The sequence below is a fragment of the Puma concolor genome, chromosome F2 (assembly GCF_028749965.1).
Source record: "Puma concolor isolate L17-30 chromosome F2, mPumCon1.1.hap2, whole genome shotgun sequence".
Lineage (NCBI taxonomy): Eukaryota > Metazoa > Chordata > Mammalia > Carnivora > Felidae > Puma > Puma concolor.
In genome coordinates this window covers 26,970,423-26,995,551 of record NC_141684.1, presented here as the reverse complement: position 1 = coordinate 26,995,551, position 25,129 = coordinate 26,970,423, and positions in this window count along the sequence as shown.

Below are 25,129 nucleotides of genomic sequence, written 5' to 3'. Positions count from 1 at the left end.
AATTGCTTTGTTTTCATGTTTTGAAATCATTTATTTGCAGAATTTAAGTACTTTCTTGTGGTACAAAATGATTCTTTCAACTGCAACTAAATTAACTCATAGTTTCAGTGAAGTTATATGATGGCTTATAATTTTAATAAGTAATCAATGTGAATATTTTACTAGTTTTTTTTCCAATGAATAATGATCTACAATTCCATAACATTCAGACAATTATGTAGTAATAATGGGGAAATTAAGTTAAATTCATAAATACAGTTGCACCAAGTAAGTTTCTAACTGATTAAAGATTTATAAATAAAGTGCAAAACTAAAAAAATTAAAAGTAAAATATAGTATAATAGAAAAATAATCTAGGTGTGGGGAATTTATTCCTGGGAAAGATATAAAATCTAAAAGCTGTGAAAGACAATATATTTGTTATATAATATTTGAAAATTATATGTCTAAAGATGCCATATACAAAATTGTGCATTGCAAGTTCAACTAAAAACTAAATACAAATTATTTATAACTTTATCAAGTAAGGATCAGATTAAACAATATCAAAAAGGAGATCTATGGAGACTATAGGATCTAAGGAGACAAACTAAAGGATAATTCAACAAATTTATAAAATCCAACAAATCAAAATTCAAAAATAAAAATGTAGTAACAGGGGGCACCGGGGTGACTCAGCGGGTTAAGCAGCCAACTTTGACTCAGGTCATGATCTCCTGGTTCGTGGTTTCAAGCCCAGTGTCAGGATCTGTGCTGAGCCTGGAGCCTGCTTTGGATTCTGTGTCTCCCTCGGGCTCTGCCCTTCCCCCACTCATGCTATTTCTGTCTCTCAAAAAACTAATACAAATGTTAAAAAAATTTTTTTAAATGTAGTAACAGAATTGAGACACATAGGAAACAAGAATAGAAGTGATGAAGTATAAATTTAGAGCATATGAAAAGTTCTCCCAAGATGAAAAGTAATAAATGTAACAGAAAAGAAATGATAGGTATGAAAACCTAAGTTTTAGGCAAATTAGTTGTGTTCCTAATGATGAAAGAACTATCTGGAAAGAAAAACTAGCCAGACTAAATTGAAAATAGCTTAACCTGAAAAGAAAAATAAAAAAAATCTCAGTGTTCAGATAAAAGGGTCCCACCCAAGGAATTCTGGGTTAAAAAGAATGACTCCTATGCAGAAGGTCATCTCATCCCCCAAAATATTAATGTCCAACTCTGCGGAAGTTGCCCCTTGGTGAGCATACACATGAGATACTAATATCTTCATACACTGCATCCACTCAGCAAACTCTATCCACATACCTCTTCCTCAGGACTCTTTGTTTTCAAATTTTCAAATGTGTAAATGAAGACCAACCAAATAAAAACCAAGGCTTTCCTTCAGCTTGCTATAGCAAGGGAGTTAGCCACCATGACTGGCATTGTTAGAGACTCAAAAGCAGGAAAGAGTGAGAAAGCTTTATAGTGGAAAAAAGGGAAAGCTTCAGGTATGCACTGATTGGAAATGGTTGGTATAGAAAAGCTGAAAATGGGCTACCTAGAAGGGAAACATCCTATGTGATTGATTAGGGGTACATATATGGCTTTCTCTTGTTGGTACTAAGTTGGAAGCAGGGACAAACAATAGGAAAGCTGTCAATTATTAATCAAGTACTGGCCATGTTGGTTCAATTGTTACAGAAATTATTGTTTAACTGCCTGTATTGTTACCAAACAACAATCTGGCTTCCTATAAATCTGATTTATAGCAGGCTGGTTTCCTGGGCTGTTTATTGTAGATAACAGGGGTGGTTTTCTGGGCAGTTTTCTTCAGATTGTACATCAGAGTTCTATTTTTATATATGGTCTAGCCATTGTCACTTATATATTCAGTTTCTCAGTACTGTGTTTTTCCCAAGTCCTGGATCATTATGCCAAACCACTGACCACTATTACTGAATTAGTAGAGATTCTATCTCCGACCATGATTACTTCCAGGCAAAATGTATACAAGGCACACTACTCAAAGTTCTCTTCAAGGGGGAGTTTCCCCTTTTACTTCTCTCCTTCAAAACCACCCTAACGTATAACTATAGTAGAACTGGCTTAATCCGATTTTGGGAATTGCCAGCATAATGTGCAAAACTATCTTTAAAAGCACACCTATCTTTTTTATCTTCCTAAGTCAATTGGTCATAGGAAACTTACCATGAGGCCACAAATAGGAGAGAAAAAGCAATTTGACAGGAATAGGCATATAGGCCACTTACTTATGTAACTTATTTGTGCTACCAGAGCTTGAGCCTAATCTCAAAAACACCAGCCCCATTTGACACTGGAGTGCTGCTGTGCAAACCCAACATTAGGTCTTGGTGCGTCAGAGAATACCTTTCATCATTTTCAAGTTTTAGTTTCTAGTAGCCCCAGTAGCAAGCTAGAAGCTGCATTTCAAAAGGAGAATAGTTACCTGCAGAGGATGGCAAGGCCTTGCCTCAAAATCTCAAAGGACTAGGAGATGATTCACCTTTAGAAGTTTGCCAGATATTCCATATGGCATTCCTAACTGCCACAGGCACTTCGAGCACTACCAGATTTGCTGATCTTTCGGCCCAATGGTAGAACAGCTTGTAAGGGAGATTGTATTTACTGCAATCCTTTCTTATTCTGGGTCTCACTCAAAACAGACAGCCTTTCAGATTACTTTGTAATTGGTTTGGAATAGCACACTCAAATGAGGAAATATGTTGCTTCCAAAATCCAAAGAGATCCATTAAGAGATCCTTACTGCTTTCTCCATGGTAGGGGAGCAGATGCAGCAAATGGTCTTTCCTGTAAAAAGGAGAATTCAACCTTCTGGAGATAGCTGGACACCTAGAAATTTCACTCAGCTTTCAGACCTCTAGATTTTTGGAATTTCCTACTTTCTGGTATTCTGGTTTCTTATTAAATTCATCTTAAGTAGTCCCAACTTGCTACTCTTCAGATACAACTAATATGTTTTCAGAGTAATGGACTAGTATGATACCCTACAGAAGAGAGGAGCTCAAGATTCCTGTGCACTACATTAGGACCTAGAACTGGTGCCCTGGTACAGTTTTAACACACTAGAGTGGATGTGTGTTGCTGATGAAAGGAAACTGTTCTCTATGTGCTTTTTTTTGTTTGTTTATTTATTTTGAGAGAGGGAGAGAGGCAGAGAGAAAATCCTAAACAGGCTCCATGCTCAGGGCAGAGTCCAGCGCAGGGCTCAGACCCATGAACTGTGAGATCATGACCTGAGCCAAAATCAAGAGTTGGAAGCTCAACGGACTGAGCCACCCAGGCGCCCCTGGTTGGTTTCTTTTTAAATAGGCATAGAGAAAAAGGTGTACAGGAGATAAATGACTGCATAAATGCAGTGCAGGTATTGTGGGGTATGCTGATTTGCTCCAGCAATAAAAGCACAATTGGAACAAACCCTGCAATTGTATCAACAACTGAAAAAGTTTATGATAATTCCTGGTCATTCTCCAAGGACCACTTTCTTCATCACCGGTCAAAGGGAGGTGAAGAAATGTGGTGGGAGTTAACAGTCTTTCATCAGTTTTGTTCTTGATAGTAAAGATCTCTGCAGTACCTTTTGGAATGCCGTATGGAGTTTGTGTTACTATTTTGACAGGTAGAGGCAGTGCTGGTAATGGAAACAATATGGGGATTTTATAAGTTTCTGAATATACTTATTCAAACTATATATTCTGGAATTGAGGTTATAACCACAGGGTAGGTTCAAGAACTTCGATGAAATAGCCCAGAGCCAAAATTCTATTTCTTATATTTCATATTTTTCATCTGAAAAAAAAAAAAAGGGGGGGCCTGTGACAATAACATCTACTTTAAACTGTTGTGAAAAAATGGGATAACTATAAGCGACATATTTTTTTTTAAACTCTACGCTGTTCTGTGCTTTTTATTTTAGAGATTTTATTTGTAAGTAATCTCTACACCCAATGTGAAGCTCCAACTCCCCACCCTGCGATCAGGAGTCCCACGTTCCACCAACTGAGCCAGCCAGGCGCCCTGACTGTCCTGTGCTTCTGGCCGCTCTACACTGTAAGAGCAAGCTCCACCGGGAGAGGCCAGGGAACAGGGCCCTTGCCTTTCTCATACGTTTGATTTTTGGGGCCTCTGAACATCCAGAGCCCTGTTCTCTGGGATAGTGATAATGGCTTGAATCTCAAGGTCTCTCAGGCCTGAAACGGAGCTTCATTTAAGATAAAATCCAACAAGGGTACCTGGGTGGCTCCATCGGTTAAGCATCCGACTCTTGGTTTCGGCTCAGGTGGGGATCTTGTGGCTTCATGGGTTCAAGCCCTGTCAGCTGCGCTGAGTGCGGACTCAGCGCACTCAGACTCCTGCTTGGGAGTCTCTCTGCCCTTCCCCCACTTGTGCTGTCTCGGTTTCTCAAAATAAGTAAGAGTTAAGAAAAAAAAAAAAAAGCTAGTTAGGCAGCTAACTAGCTTTTATGGTTCCTTAGACAGGTTAAGATGTTTCTATTGAGATTTGAATTTATGAAAAGTTACACCCTTAATCTTTTTCTTTTAGTGTCGAAAACCGGGCCATTATGCCAGCAAGTGTAGTAAGACTCCAACAGGTAGGAGTTATCAAAAAATAACCCCTGGTCTGTGGGGTAACTGAAGACCTTCTAGTGAAGACACCCAGTGGCCACGCTGTGGGGTCCTCTCTGTTCCCAGTGAACCCTACTGTCCGCCTCAACAGGGTAGGAGATGCGGGAGTAGCGTGCTGCATTAGGACTTATTTCCTCTCATTCTGTCCATGAACGAGCTGCTAGAAACACAACAGGACTGGAGGCACGCAACCTGTGGCAGGACGAGTTAGCCATAAAACGGGGGAGGAGGATGTATATAAACCCCGAACCCAAGCTAGTGGGAACAGCCGCCCCAGTCTGCGCGGCTCCCGCACCCGCTACAAGACCAGCCTGGGCTGCACGGGGCAGTCCCCGTACACGTGGCCTCACCTGCTGCTGCAAACTGGTGATTGAACTCAATGGTTTCCTTTGGCATGACAGCTGCTTCCCTGTTACGGCTTACTTAAATTTAAGGCTGGATCCTGTGCACGCCTGATGTGAGGAATTATGGGGAGGGAGACGATACACACCAGTCTTACCCTGGGGAAGTAGGGGCGTGACCTGGACCATTTAATGCCATTCTATTTACACGGATGCGGGAGTCAAGTGAGTCTGACCCACTGGGAGAGGAGCGGGGAGGTTAAAGTAGAGACTTTTGAAGAAATGGAGAAAACAGTAGAAGGTGTGAGTAGGACGCACCCTCCCACCCCCACCAGCCTGTAAGCGACATATTTATAAATGTTCTGGCACTTAGTAAGCCTCAAAAATATTAGCTTCTTTTTTTTAATTTGAGGTCCATGAAAAATATTTTTACTGTGCTGGCAATTATCTATCAGCAGTACAAACTTGATTAAGTAGAAAAAATTAAAGGAATCAAGCCAACTAGTTATTTTTCATTATAAAATTCTGAATTTAGAAATTAATCTTCAACATAATTTCTGATTTTAGATTTTTAAAAGGTAAACATTTCATAATAATTTTTGTAATTAAATTTAAATGCATTATGTTATAACAATTAGAAAATTTGTGTAGCAAATATTGGGAGAAAATATAATATAAATTTTTATCATGGATTGGGATTAATTTATTTTGGTAAGGATGCGTTTGTATTTTTATAACATTATGTGGTAATGGCTGACATAAAAGTTTAAATGGAATATTGAAAAATAAGTCAGAAAAGTCCTCTGAAATTCAGAACAGCTTCCTAGGCATTTTGCTCATAATTTGTTACTGTGGAAACAGTTGAAAAAAGACACTGGTAAAACACAGATGTCCAAGAAGGACAGTTAGAGCTGTAGCAAATCTAGTCTCTGAGGCTTGTCAGTGAACAGGAAGGACAGAGATTATAACAAGAAAGACACATGGAGAACTACTGTCATTGCTTGCATACATATGAAGAATTAAAACAGGGCAGTAAGAACCAAAAATCCAGCACAGACATATAAGTGAGTATAAGAAGGACTACCAGGAGTCTAAGGGTGAAAGCGGCAGGGAACAGAAAAGTTCTCTTCATACTTTATATTCAGCCAGGCAGCTTTTCTGTATGACTCTTCAGAAATATTCTTTTTGGATTATTCTCTTTCCATTTCCACTGTTACCCTTGGTAACAGGCTCTTCTGTATTACTCAGAACTGGATAGATTTTGCTAGAATCAGAAGAATCACAATTTAGGGGCTAAACACAAGCAAACATAATGTCTCCCTCACACCATGGTATGCTGAGGGTAGAGCAGTTCTCTCTGAAGCAGCAAGTCAGGGACACAGAGCTTCAGATCACTGTGTCATCATCCATCCAGAGACCGGGAGAGTAGGGGAGTGGTAGTAGAAATACTGGACTGTACACCCTTTCTTTTCACTTGCTTGCTTTGGCTTGTAGTAATCACATGACAGACATAACTCCCATGTAGGTAGGGAACTATAGAGAGACACATGGACATTAGTTTCAGGAACAGTTTCTTCACTGTGACTTTACTCATTTCTACCTAACTAAAATAGCATTGTTACTAATCTTGATGACAATTTTCTCCTCCAATTCGAATCCATATATTTTCTTTAAAATTCTCACTTTTTAGAAGTGACTGAAACTAAACTCCATATCCTGGTTTATAAAAATCTTCATATCCTGGACCAAATGATAACAAAAGACATCTTCTCTGTGGCTTCTACATAGGTAATTCCACTTTAAATCTTGCCCATGCCATTCTCTTCATTGTGGTGATAGTCTTCCTCATTTCCACATGGACAATCAATATTAGGAAGTCCATTTGGATACTAAAACGAGTTTAGGATATCCCTGTTATCTTCTACTCCTGATTTCAACCCAACCGGTAGCCAGCTTTCCTGAGCTTTGTGACTGTGAATTTGGTAAGAACATGGCACCTGGAAACATAACACAAAGACAACAGACTCTGCAAGATGCTGGAAAGAGATAATGGACACAAAAAATATTTTCTTCTATGAAATGAGGGCCAGACATGAAAAACCTTAAGATGAGGGTCAGAATAAGAAGAATTCTGTTAACAAAGCTTGGATGAGAAAGTCCAGTGCATGTCCGTGAAAGCATTTTCTGGTGTCCTGGACCCCTTGATAGCTGCTGGGAAGAATTGGTAGTTTGAGTTATTTCTACTACTGAGGCAGGAATAGCACTGAACTTTGCAGATGAGAAGTCCTGAGAATAGCAAGACCGTATGGATGAGCATGAAAGGGAATAAAATGAACTTCATGAATGGATTTCACCAACACATAAGACAGAGTTTTGGTCCCTCTCATTACTCACAAGACTGTCATCTATTAAGGATTTCCAGGGCTGGACCTCAATTCCAAGAGTGGTATATAAGTAGGCAGTAGAATATAACCTAAGAAAGCCCAGTAAACAGAAGGGATGGAAAAAAACAGCACTCATACAATCACGAGTTCAAACTGCTATAAGACAGAGAATGACATGAAGCAAACTAAGAGTACTTGGGATGATTCAATTATAGTACAACATGTTTTCAAGAATATGTAGGTAGGTAGATAGTGAGAATATTTAAGTATGTGTGCTATATTTTATTTGAATTAAATCAGAGAAAATGGTCGCTGAATTAGATTACTAAATGACGCTCAATTAGGAATTCATTCAGAATTAAAGAAAAATTTCAAAGCACACAGCAAATAGAATTACAGAAAGAGTAAAAAACAGCAGATCAAAGAGACAAGAATTAAATAAATGGGAGAAAACATCCTTGGGGTGGAAGAAGATCAGGTTCTATAGATTAAAAGGTTTCACTGAATTCCAGACAGGATAAACAAATACTAGGCAAACAGTTAGGTATATTAGGATCTATTCCTTAACTCTAGGAATAAAGAGAAAAATCTTGTATGCTTCAAGAATAACTACTAGATTACAAGGTAAAAAATAGTTACATGAGACTTTTTAATGCCAACACTGCAAGTTAGAAAACAGTAGAATGATATAAATCATCCACAAGTCAAACACACACAGTAAAAAGAATATATTTGTAAATATGGAAGAATTTGAGAAAAAGACCTTAGAATGAAAGAAATGAAGAGAAATAGGATTTCATCTGATATCTCATAAGGAGAAAGCCACTATTTCTTTTGATCAAATTCCTAAAACATTTTTTTATTTTTGAGATTCTAATAATAATACTTTCCCATTTCTGAATTCCACATGAAGATACAGAATATTAAGATTTGCTTATCCTTGTGGTGCCAGGGTGGCTCAGTCAGTTGAGCCCCACATTGGGCTCTGAGCTGAGCACAGAGCCTGCTTGGAATTCTCTCCTCTCTGCCTCTGTCCCCCGTGCTCTCACTGTCTAAAATAAAATAAGTTAATTAAAAAAAAAATCTGCTTATCCATTCAGAACATATTTCTGCCCCCAATTTTTTAAATGCCCTTCAAAAATATGTAAAGCAAAGGAGAGAGTGTGCTTTCCCTAAAGAATTTTGTAGTGTTAGAAGATGAAATAAAAATTAGGTCTGTTTCCATGATCATGAAGACTCAATATTACCAAGAGGTCAATTCTTCCCCACTTTCTATACATTTAATGCAATCCCAAACAAAATTTCAGTAATTCATTTTGATTATATATCATATATATATATGATTATATATCATACACACACACACACACACATATGATCCCAAGGTTTATATGGAGAGAAAAAACATACAGAATAGTCAACACAATATTGAAGAAGAAAGTCAGAAGACAGATACTATCCAACTTCAAGACTCATGTCAGGGTCAAATGGAATTTATCCAAGGATAAACCATTCCAAGGATGGTTCAACACCCGAAAATCAATGTGATACAGCACATGGAGACAAGAAGAGAAATATTGTCATTTCAAAAGATGCAGAAAAAACATTGACAAAATTTAATGTCAATGTATGATAACAACTTTCAATCTGGTGGGCATAGATGGAAAATCTCAAAAAAGGCTGTATCTGACAAGCTCACAGCTAACATTGTATGCAATGGTGAAAAGCTGAAAGGGTTTCTTCTAAGATTAGGAACAAGAGAAGGATGCCCATTGTTACTACTTTTATTTAACATAGCATGGGAAGTCCTAGTCAGAGGAATTACACAAGAAAAATAAATTACATCCAAATTGGAAAAGAGAAAATAAACTGTTTCTATTTGTGCATGACATAATATTACACATAGAAAACCCTAAGTATTCCACCAAAAAAACTTAAAATTCACAAATTTGGTAGATATGCAAGATAAAAAAGATCAATATATAAAAATCAGCTGTATTCCTATATATTAATAATGAAGAAATTAAAAATCCAATTTACAATTTTATCAAAAATAAAATACCTAAGAACAAATTCAACTAGAAAGGTGAAACACCTGGAAATTGAAAAGTGTAAGGTATTAATGTAAGAACTTGAAAAAGACTCAAATAAATGGAAAAAATATTCTGTGTTCATGGACTCAAAGAATATTGTTAAAATATCCATATTACCAAGAAATCTACAGGTTGAATGCAATTCCTATCAAAATTCCAATGGCACTTTTCACAGAACAAAAAATTCTAAAATTTGTAATGAACTATAAAAGGTCCCAAATAGCTCAATCTTGAGATAGAAGAACAAAGCTGGAGGCATTACACTTCCGGGTTTCAAACTATATTACAAAGCTACAGTAATCACATCAGTATGGTCTTGGCATAAGAACAGATACATAAACCAATGGAACAGAATAAGACAGACAGAAACCCACACATATAGGGTTAATTAACTTAAAACAAAGGAGCCACGAATATACTATGGAAAAAGGATAGGCTCTTCAGCAAATAGCGTTGGTAAAACTAGATAGCCACATGCAAAAGAATGAAACTAGGCCCATCTTACAACACACACAAGAATATACTCAAAATTAATGTAAATCTTAAGACATAAATCCATGCAATTCATCAAGTAAACAGAGGGTAAGGTCCTAGATATTGGTCTTAGCAATATTATATATATAATATTATATATTATATTTAAATATATATTTTTATATATTATATATATTTTATACCAAAACCAAAGGCAACAAAAGAAATATAAAGAAGTGGGACTATATCAAACTAAAGAGCTTCTGTCTAGCAAAGGAATCCACCAACAAGGTGGAAAAAAGGCCACCTATATAATTTGAGAAAATATTTGCAAATCATGTACCTGTTAAGGGATCAGTATACAAAATATTTAATAACTTCATACAACTGAATGGAAAAAAATGCAATTTAAAAAGGAGATCTGAATAGACTTTTTTCCAAAGTTGACATATAAATGGCCAACAAGTACAGGAAAAGGTACCCCACAGAACTAATCATCAGGGAAGTACAAATCAAAACCGCAACAAAATATCACCTCACATCTTTTAAAATGGCTATCGTTGGGGCACCTGGGTGGCTCAGTCGATTGAGTGTCCAACTCTTGATTTCAGCTCAGGTCATGTTCTCATGGTTCAGTTTGTTGAGTTGAAGCCCCACATCCAGCTCTGCATGGACAGTGCAGAGCCTGCTTGGATTCTAGTTCTTTTTCCCGCTTTCTCTGTTCCTCTCCCGCTGTGCTCTCACTCCCTCTCTCAAAGTAAATAAACTTAAAAAAATTTTTTTAATCGCTATTGTTGGAAAAAAAGAGCAGAAAACAAGTGTTTGCAAGGATGTGGTGAGAAGAAAACACTTGTACACTACTGGTGGGGATGTAAATTGGCAGAGCCACTTGGAAAACAGTATGAAGGTTCCTTAAAAAATTCAAAATAGAACTACCGCATGATTCAGCATTTATACTTTGGGGTATCTGAAGGAAGCAAAACCCTTGTCTTGAAAATATATCTGTACCCCCATGTTTATTTATAAGAACCAAGCCATGGACACAAAGGTGAATGGATAAAGAAAATGTGATATAAATATGATGGATTATTCTATGTAATATTGTATACATGTACACATATGATGGAATATTCTATGTTGTATTATAATATACTGTAATAATATTATAGTATATAGAATGGATTATACAGCAATAAAAAGGAGATACTGTCATTTGTCACAACATGGAAAGATGTTGACAGCATTATGCTAAGTGAAATATGTCAGATAGGGAGAGATAAATACTATATGATCTCACTTATATGTGGGATCTAAACAAATAAAAAAAGAGGACGAAGTAAGGGCTGGGTATGGGCAAAATGTGTGAAAGTGGTTGAAGGCGCAAACTTCTAGTTCTAAGATACACACATCCTGGGGGTATAATGTACAACATTATGACTATTAACAATACTGCAGTGTGTATTTTAAAGTTGTTAAGAGTAGTTCTTAAATTCTCATGACAGGAAAAAAATTGTATGTGTGATGATGGATGTTAACTAATTTTTTTTGTGGTAACAGTTTTGCAATACATACACCTATCAAATCTTTAAGTTGTACACTTAAAGCTAATATGATCTTACATCATCAATAAAAAAAGATATGTATACAACATATACATTTATATGCATATTATATGTATATTATACACATGCATATGCATATATAGAACCCAAAACAACAGTAGTGAGGTTTCACTCTACACTTATTAGAATGGCCAAAATTCAGAGCATTGACCCCAAATTCTGTCAAGGATATGGAACAACAGGCTAATGGCAGGTTGATCCCATTCATTACTGCTAGGAATGCAAAATGGGACCACCATTTTGGAATACAGTGTAGTGGTTACTTGCAATACTATTCTGTTACCATATAACCCAGAAATCATCTTAGCATTTACCCAAAGGAGTTAAAAATTTGTGTTCACATCAAAACCTTACACAAATGCTTATAGCAGATTTATGATTGCCAGAACTTGGAATCAACCAAGATGTCTTTCAGTAAGGGAATGGATAAATTGTGGTACATCCAGGCAATGGAATATTATTCAGGGCTAAAAGAGAAATGAGCTATCAATCTATAGAAAACATGGAGGAAACTTAAATGAATATTACTAAATGAGAGAAGCCAATCTCAAAAGGCTACAAACTGTACTATTTTTACTGTATGACATTCTGGAAAGACAAAACTATGAAGGCTCAAAAAAAATAGTTGTCAAGGGTTGAGGAGGTGGAAGATGAATAGGTAGAACATAGATGGCTTTTAGGGAAGATACTCTGTAAAAATAATAATAGGTGCACATCATTGTATAATCATCCAAACCCATAGAAGGTACAATACCAAGAGTTAATGGTAATGTAAAGTATAGACTTCGGGTGATTATGATGTGTTAATGTTATCTGTTGTAACAAATATACCACTCTGGTAGGAGATATTGACAATGGGACAGACTCTGCATGTGTAAAGGCAGGGAGTATATGAGAAACATGTTCCTTTGCCTCAAAATTGCTATGAATTTAAAACTTCTTTTAAAAATTTTCCTAGTAAAAATTAATAAAAATATTGCATGTTAAACACTGTTAACAGACTAAAAAGGTGTTTTCTAACATTTAAATATTCTTTTGGTAGTGGGACACAACATACTTCACGACCGAACACCTGGAAACGAGAGCTCTCTGTTACAGCTCCAAAAAAGATTATGATGCTGTCTAGGCTCACACAGAGGTTTGTGCCCCAGGACAGGCTAACAGCAAATTGGAGCCGTAGGGTGAAGTTTATGTGTGCCAAGCAGGGTGGGATTAGCTGGGTTTTGCAGGCTTCCTGCGGATTGTTTGCCTGGAATAATTCCATCCGCTCATGGATTAAGAGGTGTCCCTAGCTGGTCTTGCGGTAAGCAGAACAGGTGCATTGTGGGTCTCACACTAGAGTGGGAGAACCTGAAAAGTAAAGTGGTTACCATAGGTACCTAATCAGTGTTCAAAGAGGAGAACTGACCTGCCTCAAGCCAGGGCCTTGAAACTGGGTTAAGAGAGCATTTAAAAAAACCTCAAACTCCGTTTAAATAATGCAAGCCAGCCTTGCAGAACATGTTCACAAACATATCTGATAAAGGACTTCCATCCAGAATATAGAATGCTTCTCAATACAGCAAGGAGAAGACCAAAAACTTAATAAAAAGAAAAATCTGTGAAGATTAAAACAGACCCACAAAGAAGATCTAAGATTGAGAAATAAACACATTACAAGATGTTCATTAGTATTTAGGGAAATGCCAAGTAAAACCACAATGAGATACTACTAAATATCAATGAAAATGGCTAAAACGAACACCAAAATTGGTGATGATCTAGTAATACAAGTAGAATTCTCATGTTTTGCTAGTGACAATACAAAATGTCTTAGACACTTTGCAGAACATATTATAGCAGTTCCTTAGAAGATCTTTAAAATCGTTTCTCCAGAACTACTCAAGGTAAAGGAAAAAAATGTTCCACACAAAAACTTGTTTCTAAATGTTCCTAACAGCTTATGTGTTAGGAATATTTGGATCCTAGAAACAAACCTCATATCCATCAGGTTTGATGAAGGCTTTATGAACTGATGAAGAAATTGTGGTAGAGCCTTACAATGCAAATCTACACAAAAATAAAAGTAGTTGACCCTGATTAACTACTGATACACCCAACAAAATGGATGAAACTTAAAAGGAATATGCTTGGTGAAAGCAGACCAAAGACTCTCACCTCTATAGTTAAGTTATGTGATATTCTGGAAAAGGTAAAATTACAGTGTCAGAGAGCAGAGAAATGGCTGCCAGGAGCCAGTAATGGGCTATAGAATGGGTTGAGTGCAAAAGGGTATGATGGAACACTGTGCATGAGGAAATATTTTCTATCATGCTTTTCAAACTCAGAGTTGTACACTTTTTTAAAAAGCTGAATTTTTTACATGCAATTTATACATTGAAAATACTGATTAAAAAAAAGCGCCCACTACAAGTTGGTAATTTGCAATAACCACACCTAATTCCTTTACAGAATAGCAAAATTTGCTATTTAATTTCCTGTCCTAATGTATAGCATAACCCAGATTTTTCATCTAAAGATGAAATGATAAGCCATTTAATAACTGTCCAGACCAAATCACTGATCCCTCTCTTGTAACTTAAACTCTTAGTTTCCTTAAGCTTTCAAGAAAGTCAGTTTTGCTCATGTATTCCTCTCGCTCACTAGATTTTAGACTTTTTGAATAAAATACATGAAATGTTTTGTAAACTACAGAACATAAAAATGAGTTACTGTTATTTATTACCATTTAGTGTAGAAATTTTTTCTAAGCCATCTTTGTAGGACACTAGCAGTGCATACATGTTTTGTTTTCTTTTGTTTTTTATTTGCTCAATAACTAGGTGTTGAATATACTTAAATAGGTGATTGGGATTCTTATTTTTATGTTTGAACTTTTCCAGGTTGGAACATTTAACTTAGGCGCAACATGATAGCATTATCTCTGGGACAAAAGCTGAATAGTGACTAAGAGTGACTATCTTGTTTTCCTATCGGTTTTACTCATCATCACATTTCCTCCAAGTGAACTATTTATTGAGTTTCGGTAGCATTGAGTGCCAAAGGACAATTAAATTGATCCTCAACAAATTACTAAGAAACACTTCCTTGATTTTAGTGTTTCCCCTTAATTGTGAAGCCATGGCAGCTCCACAAATAAATGGGTGGCTTAACAGACTCCATGGCTAATAATGTGAAAAGCTCACATTACCTAATGCTACTTCGAACATCTCTATTACCACTTTGAATGTAGCCAAAAATAGAGTGATAAAGAATAGTTGCTGTATTTGTCACCACGAACTACACTCAAGCCTTTTAAATACACACACACACACACACACACACACACGCATTAACATTTTAAAGCCATGCTCTTAAAATGTTTTGTCCTTGTTCAATCACTTTGACATAAAGGATTTGGTCCTTGTAAGCACTTCAGAAACTAGATGAGAAAATTTCATTTTATAAATAAGAAAACTAAGTCTCAAAGAGTAGATATAAATATAAATATTTGCTTTGGGGGAGGTCCACCATTCAACTATAATTTCAACACAAAACTATTCAATTACTGAGAAATAATGACTCAGCTTTCCCAAATCTGAGTGTGAGCTACATGGAAGTAACTCCATATATAAATTTTTCAGCATTTTATCAGCAGTGCCAACCATGTTTCTTAATCCATAACACCGAAAATAAATTAAGTAATAATTACCCCTTCTGAAAGCCTATGTTCCAAAAAAACATGTTACGCAGTTTATATATTCAATCTCATTAATTCTTACAACAGCTTTATACAAGGGACACCACTACTCCCATGTTACCTTCTACCCCACGGGCTCCTTCACTCCATGATAAATAAATTCCATGTATTAGTTTTCTATAGCTGTCTTGACCAAGTATCACAAACTTAGTAGCTTAAAAGAACACAGATTCATTATCTTACAGTTCTGAAGGCCAGAGGTCCCAATATTAAGGAGTTGGCAGGTCTCATGCCTTCCTGGAAACTCCAGGGGAGAATCCATTTCTTCACGTTTTCTCTCTGATGTGTTTTTCCGAGTCACATCTCCCTCTGACCACAACCCAGAAAGGTTTTCTGCTTTTAAGGACTTGTGATTAGATTGGGCCCTCCTGGGTAGTCCGGCTGCTATCCCCCACCTGCAGGCTTTTAACCTAACCACATCTTCAAAGTCCTTTTTGCTATGTAAGACAACATATTTACAGGTTCTGAGGATTAGGTTGTGGACATATTTTAGGGCCATTATTTTGCCTGCCACACCTGTATCATCAATTTTTCAGGTACCCTTCCGTTAGGCTTCTAGCTAAACTGAAACATAGCTTTTTTTTTTTTTCTTGAAGGCATTACTTTTCTCACTATATTCACTAGAAAATGTTTCTTCACATCTCATGCTTTAGAAAAAAAACCACACAAAACAGAGGTGGGACCTGTGTCATCTTAGTTCCACACTGATAATTCCCGACCATTATTTTAAAGTACCTATTCTTATGAGTTTCTTACCATCCAGATATAAAATTTCTATCTCACTTTGTAATTTTCTCTCTCAGTTATTGGCTTACTCATCCACGGTAAACTTCCCTCCTTGCTATTTATTCCCATGGCCTCATCCTCAACCTTGCATGTCAATCTCATTTGGACTATCAACACGTTGATTAGTTTTTTCCCTTCTTTTCTGTGTGTTTTGACTTTTTACCTGCATTAAACAGAAAGTAAAGAGTTTCATGGTTATGGGAACCAGTGAGCAGAAAGAATTAGAACCTTTTTTTCCAATTATTATTATGCGTCTTCTGATTCCCCAAGACTACAGTCAGAAAAGAATTTGCTCATTTATCAATTGGCACAATTTAAAAGGCAAATACAACAAAAGAGAGAAAAGGGTAAACTCTTGACAAAATGCTTCCATCGGACTTCAAGGAAAGCATCCTTTTTTTAATGTTTATTTGTTAATTTTGAGGGAGGAAGGAAGAAGTAGAGAGAGAGGAAGAGAGAAAGAATCTGTCAGTTGTCAGCACAGAGGTTCGATTACATGAGCTGTGAGATCATGACCTGAGCTGAAATCAAGAGTCAGGTGTTTAACTGACTGAGCCACCCTGGAGCCCCAAGGAAAGCATCTTTAAAGTTAGTCTTCTCCAAGTATTTCCATGGGGAATGCCACCCAGGTCCTAACTTGTTCCTTGTCCTGAGGCTGGGTTCCTATTTCTCAAGTGAATCTTTCAATAAATCTTGCCTTAGAAATCTCCAGCACCTCCCAGGAAAACCCACTCACATACATAAGAGTGGGTCTTATTACCTAAATTCTCCTTTCCCATTCGTTTACACAATTTGAGTGTGACTATCATTGACTTAGCTTCCAAAGTAGTGATGCTCTTTGCTACTAAAGTCCTGTAAATTACTGTCAGGTGGAGAATGGGTTTGGGGTGGTAGTGGAGGAGAAGGTGGTGGTAGTGTTGAAATGAATTCTTGGACTCTACCATTGAAATAGCCATGAATCCATCTTTATTGTTAGTCTCATCCCTAAGAGCTTGAAACATGACATTTCACTAATTAGTGCACCTGTTAGCTCAAGCACACATACATATTTCAAGGACAGAAACTCAGGTGGAAAGAGACAGGGTTTAATTTAAATCCATATGGCAGAAGAAAAATTTTCCTAGTTTAGCAAGTTGTCTACCATTTCCTGTGAAAAGAGTAGTTCCCATTTCTCTGTAAAATAGTTTGGTTTGTTTTCATCCATATGAAGTCTCTTATCAGAGTAGCAAATGTAATAAATTACCTCATATTAGGTTTCCCCTTAGTTATCACAGGAAAGGGCCTGCTTTTTTCATTCCAGTAAAAACAAGAGGAATATATGTTATTATACTCAGTTTTCCTCCTGATGTCAAGGACAGTAAGGAGAAAAGACAAATACATTTTCCATATATACTTCAGAATCCAATTTTTCTAATATTTATATCCTATTACGCTGAAAATTCTGAGGGATATTCATTTGTTTAGTGCTTCTTTCACCCATAGCTTTAACATCTTCACTGTTTTTCACTGGCATGTAAGTTTGCTCAGTATCCTTTATATAAAAATAATTAAAGAAAATAAAAAGAATCATGGACATTTCCTTACTGCACCTCCCTCACGATTATTTTTTTCTGTTTCTTACCTACATTTATAGCCAAAATAATTGGCAAAGTTGCCTAAACCTTCCACTCTGAATTGCTCACTGATTATTTACGCCTTATGACACTAAAATTTGGCTTATGTCCCCATGATGCACCAAAACATTCTTCCTCGGGTCACCATTGGTCTCCATGGTATAAAATCAGTAGACATCTCAGAAGCTTTTAACCTCCTTTTGAAAAACATATTTTCCTTGCACCTCTTACCCCTTTCTCCTTATGGACGTTTCCCCTACTGATTCATTCTCAGCGTCATTTTAAGATTTACTCTCTCCTATCAGTCCTTTAAATGTTAGTATTCTACTGCAGGTATGTTCTCTCCTCAGTCTACAACTCTTGCAGTATGACCATACCACAAAGATGGCTTTAGCTGATGCCACTGTTCTATTGATTCCCAATTCAGTGTCTTCTATTCAGACTTCTTTTCTGAACTTAACTCTTATATCTAATTCCTTCTAGCTAACATTTACATAGGACCCTCAAGAATCTAATTCCTAACAAGTCAAAAACAAAACTTTTTATTCCTGTTTCATACCTGAAACCTACTTAAAAAAAAAAAAAAAATTAAACAGTGTAACCTATGTAAAAAGTGACCCAACAAACAGTAAACATTATAATATTTTTGGACATGTTTAGAATGTTTAAAGTTACTAATTGTCCTCTAATTCCTCCAAAAAAACATATACCTGAATTTATTGTCAGTTTGGTAAGGAAAAGTCCAACAATAGTATATTTGTAATGCAAACACCACTCAAGAAAATGTACAGTTCTTGGAGAAAATTGAACAAAATGCAAAATTCTGAATGCAGATATTTCCACTAAGATATTAAGTATAACTTAATGTTATAAACTAGGTGCATTCATTATAAAAACCATTACTCTGCAGGGTTTATGACTTCTTTAAGGAAATACTTTCCTGTACATGGATTTATTCCACACTATGTATTTTATTTCAACCTATCTGAAAATGCCAAGGACTTTGGTGAAAGTGTCCTAGACTTTGGAAACACACAGCCTTGAGTTCAAATCCCATCTCTGTTACCTGCTAGCCTGTAATCATTAGAAATGTACTTAATTCTTCTTAGATTCCTCACCTATAAAATGTGGGCACTGACATTTAACCTACAAGCTTGATGTAAGATCACGTCACCTTCCTAATCCTGCCATGTGTGCCTCTAAGTGCATGTACCTGGCACTCAAAAAAAATGGAAACTGTTAATAAAGATTTTACAAACAATTTTGTTTTACCTGGTTTTTCACCTCTGTATTGCTATAAGGAAAGAAGAAATAAACAGAAAATATAAATATCTGATCCCTAAGTTTTATTTACAGTTTTCATTCTATGCAAATGTATTTGCAATCATTCGTTCTTTTGCTTAGCATCTTTTCATTTGTATAGTGTCTATAAATGCTCCCAGACTTCTCAATATAGGGTATACTAAAAAAAAATAAATAAATAAAATTAGTATAGGAACTTATAGAAATGAACCCCAGACCAAACCAGTATATTATCCTTGAGGAGCTCAATTATCTAATTTCTGAGTTATTGTCCTGACTGAACTTTACTAAGCATCATCTTTTTCCTTACTGGGGGTATCTCTTCTCTTAGGCTGCAACTACTCTTTGTGAGAATTACCTTGTGGGTGCTTTGTTACACAATGAGTTCCACAACCAATTGTAGCAAACATTTGAAGTCACTCTTATTCCTTTTATTCTTTTTGTTTTGTTTTTACTTTACCCTAATTAAGAAAAAGTAAAATCAAGTCTGATATTTATCTACCATAGCAATGGAGAGAACTGTGTAAATACAAATCATATTCTGAAAATACCACTTTAAGGTTTTCTATTAGAATTAAGGTCTAATTTTCTTTTAATTACTATAAATATTATTTTAGACCTCTATCTTTGAATATATTTAGCACTGTAAAGCCATGTTGTAAAGGTAACTTCTCAGAAGGATTTTTGATATAAGTAAATTATGCCAAATAAAATTTGTATTAAATATTTGTACCATCCACAGATAATTATTAATGATTATCAATTTCATGACAAATGATTTGGCATATATTTGATGTTTAAAAATACAATTTTCAGGCATCAATTCACTTTAAGTAATAATTAAACTAATTATTTTAATTAACAAAATATGTTGACCATATTCAGTTTTATTGGAGTTTATTCACAGATTATTTATCTTCACATTATTCTTCTTGGAGATAGGGTTCTATAATTGTTACTAATAAAATATTTTAAAATAGTCCATGTAATTAATTTCATGTAACTTAAAAAGTGTGAGAACATATCCAATTCTCTGGACAGTATCATCAACAACAGTTACATTAATTAGCATTTTATATTCAGCTTTTCTATACTGAAAACTAATTTAATTAATTCTTACTTTTTTCAGATTATTTACTTATCTAAAATGAAGCTGGTTAAGTCATGTTAGCATTTATGGGATTAGAAGTTGTTTAACAGAGTAATTTATCATTTTGCTCATTTTTTTTTCAAAACTGGTTGTCAGGATAATTTTATTAGTAGTCACAATTATAACATAGCAGCATTTTCCCCATAAAATATGAGAAGATACATTAAAGAATAAAATCAACATAATTTTTATTTATTACAGTGATGTAGGAATTGTATTTAAAACATTTTCAATAATAAAAATAATCTAGTTAAATATTTTAAAATATAAAATACCAGGGGTGTCTGGATGGCTCAGTTGGTTAAGCATCCGACTTCGGCTCAGGTCATGATCTCACCGTTTGTGAGTTCGAGCCCCACGTTGGGCTCTGTGTTGACAGCTCAGAGCGTGAAGCCTGCTTCAGATTCTGTCTCTCTCTCACTCTCTCTCCTTCAAAAATAAGCAAACATTAAAAAAAATAAAAATATATATATATAATTCTAAATAAAAATGATGATTTTGGTTAGTTTAATTACAAACAACCCTTCATGCTGTCACTAATGTATTCAACAAATATTTTGAAATCTATTTGTCAGGCATTAAGTTAGGGTGTGATATGATAACAGTAACTGAAAGCCAAGTCCTGTCTCCCCAAGAGCTACAACTCCTTTTATTATCAAAGATAGATTTTTTTTTCATCAGAGGTTATTGATTAGATTTCATGTAAGTTAATTTTTTTTCTATTTTGATGTTCATGGTGTCTAATTGTTACCCAAGATCGTCATGTGAACTATCCACAATAAAATATAAATAATAGTCAAAATGTGTGTTTACTTTATTATTGTCTACTGGCATAACCAAACTTTATGAACAGATCTAAAATAAGATTAAATAATAAATGATGACTGATTTTGATCATACATTGTATGCAAACAAATCATATTGGCCTAGCTCCATTTTTTAATACCTATATATAACTATCTGCACTGGCGATTAAGCCAAGAAAAAGTCTACTAGAGTTTTGGCCTCACAGGCTGACCTACCATTGCTTATGTTTGTAGGATTTATGCCCAATTTCTCCATCTCCAGCTTGAGATTCCAGTTTATACAGTGAGAATGGTGTGTTTTCAAACCAAGGCACTAAAGATTCTTTGCATTCTAAAGACTATTCCCTCACCTTAAAGGAGTATGCACATGTACACTTGTCTACAAATCTTGAAAGCCCTTTCTCTTATATATTTCCTAGCTTAGAAAGGGGCTCAGAAATTCTGACAATCCTTTGAAACAGCATTCCTTTATGATTCCTCATTTATGAATATGCATTATTTTATTTGAGCTCTAAGGTGAAATACCCTGATTATTTTTTTCTACATCAAAAGAGCTCTTTTACAATTCTAAAGTATCTTTATTTGGTAATGTATCTTATTGGGCCTGAGACTCTCGTTGTCTAATGGTTCCTTTCTCCAGTTCCTGTTTCTGATTTGCATAAAGATACCCCACCACGTATATCAAGATTTCAGCTTATCACTCTAAGGACTAAGCATAGGCTGAAAACTAAAATTGCTTCAACAGACTCCTCAGTACATTTGCAATACTCTTGAGTGCTGATCATGCTGTGTCTGCTTAGACTTCCACTAATGGGGATCCAACTACTCCATTAAGAGCAGTTCTGAGACGAGGAATGTTCTTCTTCCACACAGCCAAAGCTTACTTCCTTATGATACCAATGATTCATTCATTTATTTATCCAGTGGATAATGAGCACCTTATTATGCTCTGAACTCTATGATTAAGACAAAACAGATACACTGTCGTCCTTGAAGACAATGTATTTATTGTCTAATAGGAAAAGGCTAGAATAGGATCTTGTTCTAATGAGGTAGTTGTGTAACCACACCTTCTTTTTTCTGCTGGAAGTTTATTTCTAATTAATCCTTCCAATCTCTCATTAAACATCACTGCATGATCCTTGAACCTAGAAGGAGTCCTTTGTTATGTGCAGTGGGAAAATCACATGCTTTTAGTTTAGAGCCCATATCTCAGTGTTTCAATTGTGACTATATGACTCGTCTCTCTCCTCTGTCACAGTCTAAGCCTCATGAGATTAGAGACCGGACTGTATGCTTTGTGGATCCTAGTATTGGTCCTACTTTACACCACTTTATAACTCTATTGCTTATTTATTGCTGCATAACAAACTACTGCAATATTAGAGGCTTAAAACACCATATACTTATCTCACAGTTTCCATTGACCAGGAGTCTGGGCATGACTTCACTAGGGTACAATCATTTTGGAACTTGGCTGTAAGCAAGGTGTCAACCAGGTCTCCAGTCTCATCTGAGGCTTGGTGTCATCCTCCCAGTCATTGAAGTCTGAGAGAATCTAGTTCCTTGTAGTTTGTAGCTTCTAGAGACCACCCGTCATCCTCTGCCATTTGACCCTTTCTACTGCACAGGAGTTTAGCTTCTTCAAGGCCAAAAGGAAAGTGTCTCTGGTACTTCTTAGTCTCTGACTTCCAGATTCTCTTTTAAGGATTGTGCAGAGTTTAGCTAAGATACTTCAGGGTATTGCTGCTTTAGGACCTATTTTGTTTGGTCAGGTAGCCTGCTGTGACCTCAGACTGACACCTGTCTCCTCATGCAAGCCTATACCCAAGATAGCAGCCTGCAGAGCCGCAAGCAAAAATGAGTTCTTGATATAACCTCCCCAACAGCCCTTGTAAGCTGTTGGTAAGTCCTCCCTACCTCCCAGTACTTCCAGTACTTTCTGCTTTTGTGCCCCTAGATAAGACCCTTGTGTGGCTTAACCAAATGTAACTGTTTTGGTTTGAATTAATCAATCCAACCTTAGCCTGGGAACCCAAAGTGCTCCATCCATGGACCCTAATGAAGCACTATGCTCCAGGTCCTGTCTCTCTCTGTCTGTACTCTGGCTTGACCTCTCCGTGTGGCCCCTCGAGGCATACTGGGTATTTCAACAGGACTTGTGAGTAATAAACTCCTCTATTTCATTCCCTCGTTTGGTCTGTGTGTGGGCCAAGGTTTGCCAGCCGGTACCTTGTGCTCCATTGAAAGTGTTAATTTGACAAATTCATAACAAGTGTTCACCTCATTAAGTTAGGCCCATCCAATCTCCCTTTTGACTAACTTAAAGCCAAGTTATTAGGAATCCTAATTATATCTATAAAATCTCTTCACTTTTGTGATTAACCTCATATCACAATATGGAAACTGAATTTCCATGTATAGAGCAAATTTTACATTATTTTTAGAAGTTATATCATAATATAGACAGGATAAACTAAATTCTTGAATCCCTTTCTCGCAAATTTCCTCAAGCTAGGTTTTTATGTGTATATTTCAGTAATTGGTATTTGGGTAATACATATAAGAAATTTTATTATTTGCTTAAAAGTCTCTTTTTGTGGGTGTTTTTTGTTTATATGCTATCCCTTTAAAATATTATATTAGTTAAAACAGACTTCAATATTCCCTAAAGGCTTTCTTTTCTTTCTTTCTTTCCTTCTTTCTTTCTCTTTCTTTCTTTCTTTCTTTCTTTCTTTCTTTCTTTCTTTCTTCTTTTTTTTTGACTGTATTAGTTCATTTGGACAATTGTGAATTGCATAAAGTTATGTTCAATTCCTTCTTTAAAAGTAATGTTAAAAGGTTTTATAGGAAATAGTTGAGAAAACAACTATATTAAGCCCTTTGAAACTTCACTCTATGTGAACTAGGAATGTTAACATTGCATGTTCTTATGCCATAAGTGGAAAACAAGCTTTTCTACCTCTTTCCAAATGCAACATGACAAATATTGCCAAATGCTTTGTTGGATGAATATTAAGATCTTAAAGACTTACCTCATAACTTTCATGAAATTACTTTGTCATGATTTTTTCTAAGGAGCATTGCACAAATTATTCTTCCCAACCACATACAGAGTGCACAGAGAGACCACTGAGCATATTTCTAGAACACCTATATTTAAGAAACTGCTTTATCATTGATAATTTCAATCATGCTAGAAGGCATTCTTATGATTCTACACAGTATCAAGAGGACTGAGAGAATGAGGGTCATGGGAAAAGGGAGTAAAATAAATTTGTCATATAAATAAAATAACATTTAAAAAATTGTTTCATATTCATTGTGAGCCCTCTTCTTTTGTTTGTACTTTAGTCTGCATTTGAGCAAGTAGTATAAAATCCACTTAAAAGTGGTCTATATAAGGAGCGTTTATTTCACATAACAAATTGTTTAACAGAAGACAGACTCAAGATTGGCTTAGCAACAGCATGATTCCCTCAAGAACTCAGACTATTTCTTCACTTTCCCTATGACTTCCCTTTAGAGGTAGTGCAAGATGGAGTGCCTGCCTAATCTTTCTTTTAACTTGCATATATTACACTACACATTGACAATTGTCACATTATAGTCTATTCTTTCCAACACACTTATACTTACTGTATAACTGGAATTATACTATGTGTCAAAGCTTTCAGATTCATTTTTCTACTTTTCTACGGGATGCCTTCCATCACATTGTACCAATATCTTAATATGCTCTCATTTTTAGACATATAGACTATTCCCAATTTTTCAATTATTAGTGCACTATTATTACATTACCACATCAACTTATTGTATACTGCTTGTCCGAAAATACTAGAGATATTAGGTAAAGCCCTATATTTAGGTGTATAGATACTTTTTAAAATGTTGATAATTTGGGGGTGCCTGGGTGGCTCAGTTGGTTAAGCCTCTGATTTCAACTCAGGTCATGATCTCACAGTTCGTGGATTCAAGCCCTGCGTCGGGCTCTGTGCTGACAGCTCAGAGCCTGGAGTCTGCTTTGGATTCTGTGTCTCCCTCTCTCTTCCCCTTCCCTGCTCTCTCTCTCTCTCTCCCTCTCTCTCTCTCTCTCTCTCTCTCTCTCTCTCTCTCTCAAAAATAAACATTAAAATTTTTTAAATAAAAAAACAAAATGTTGATAATTTTAAG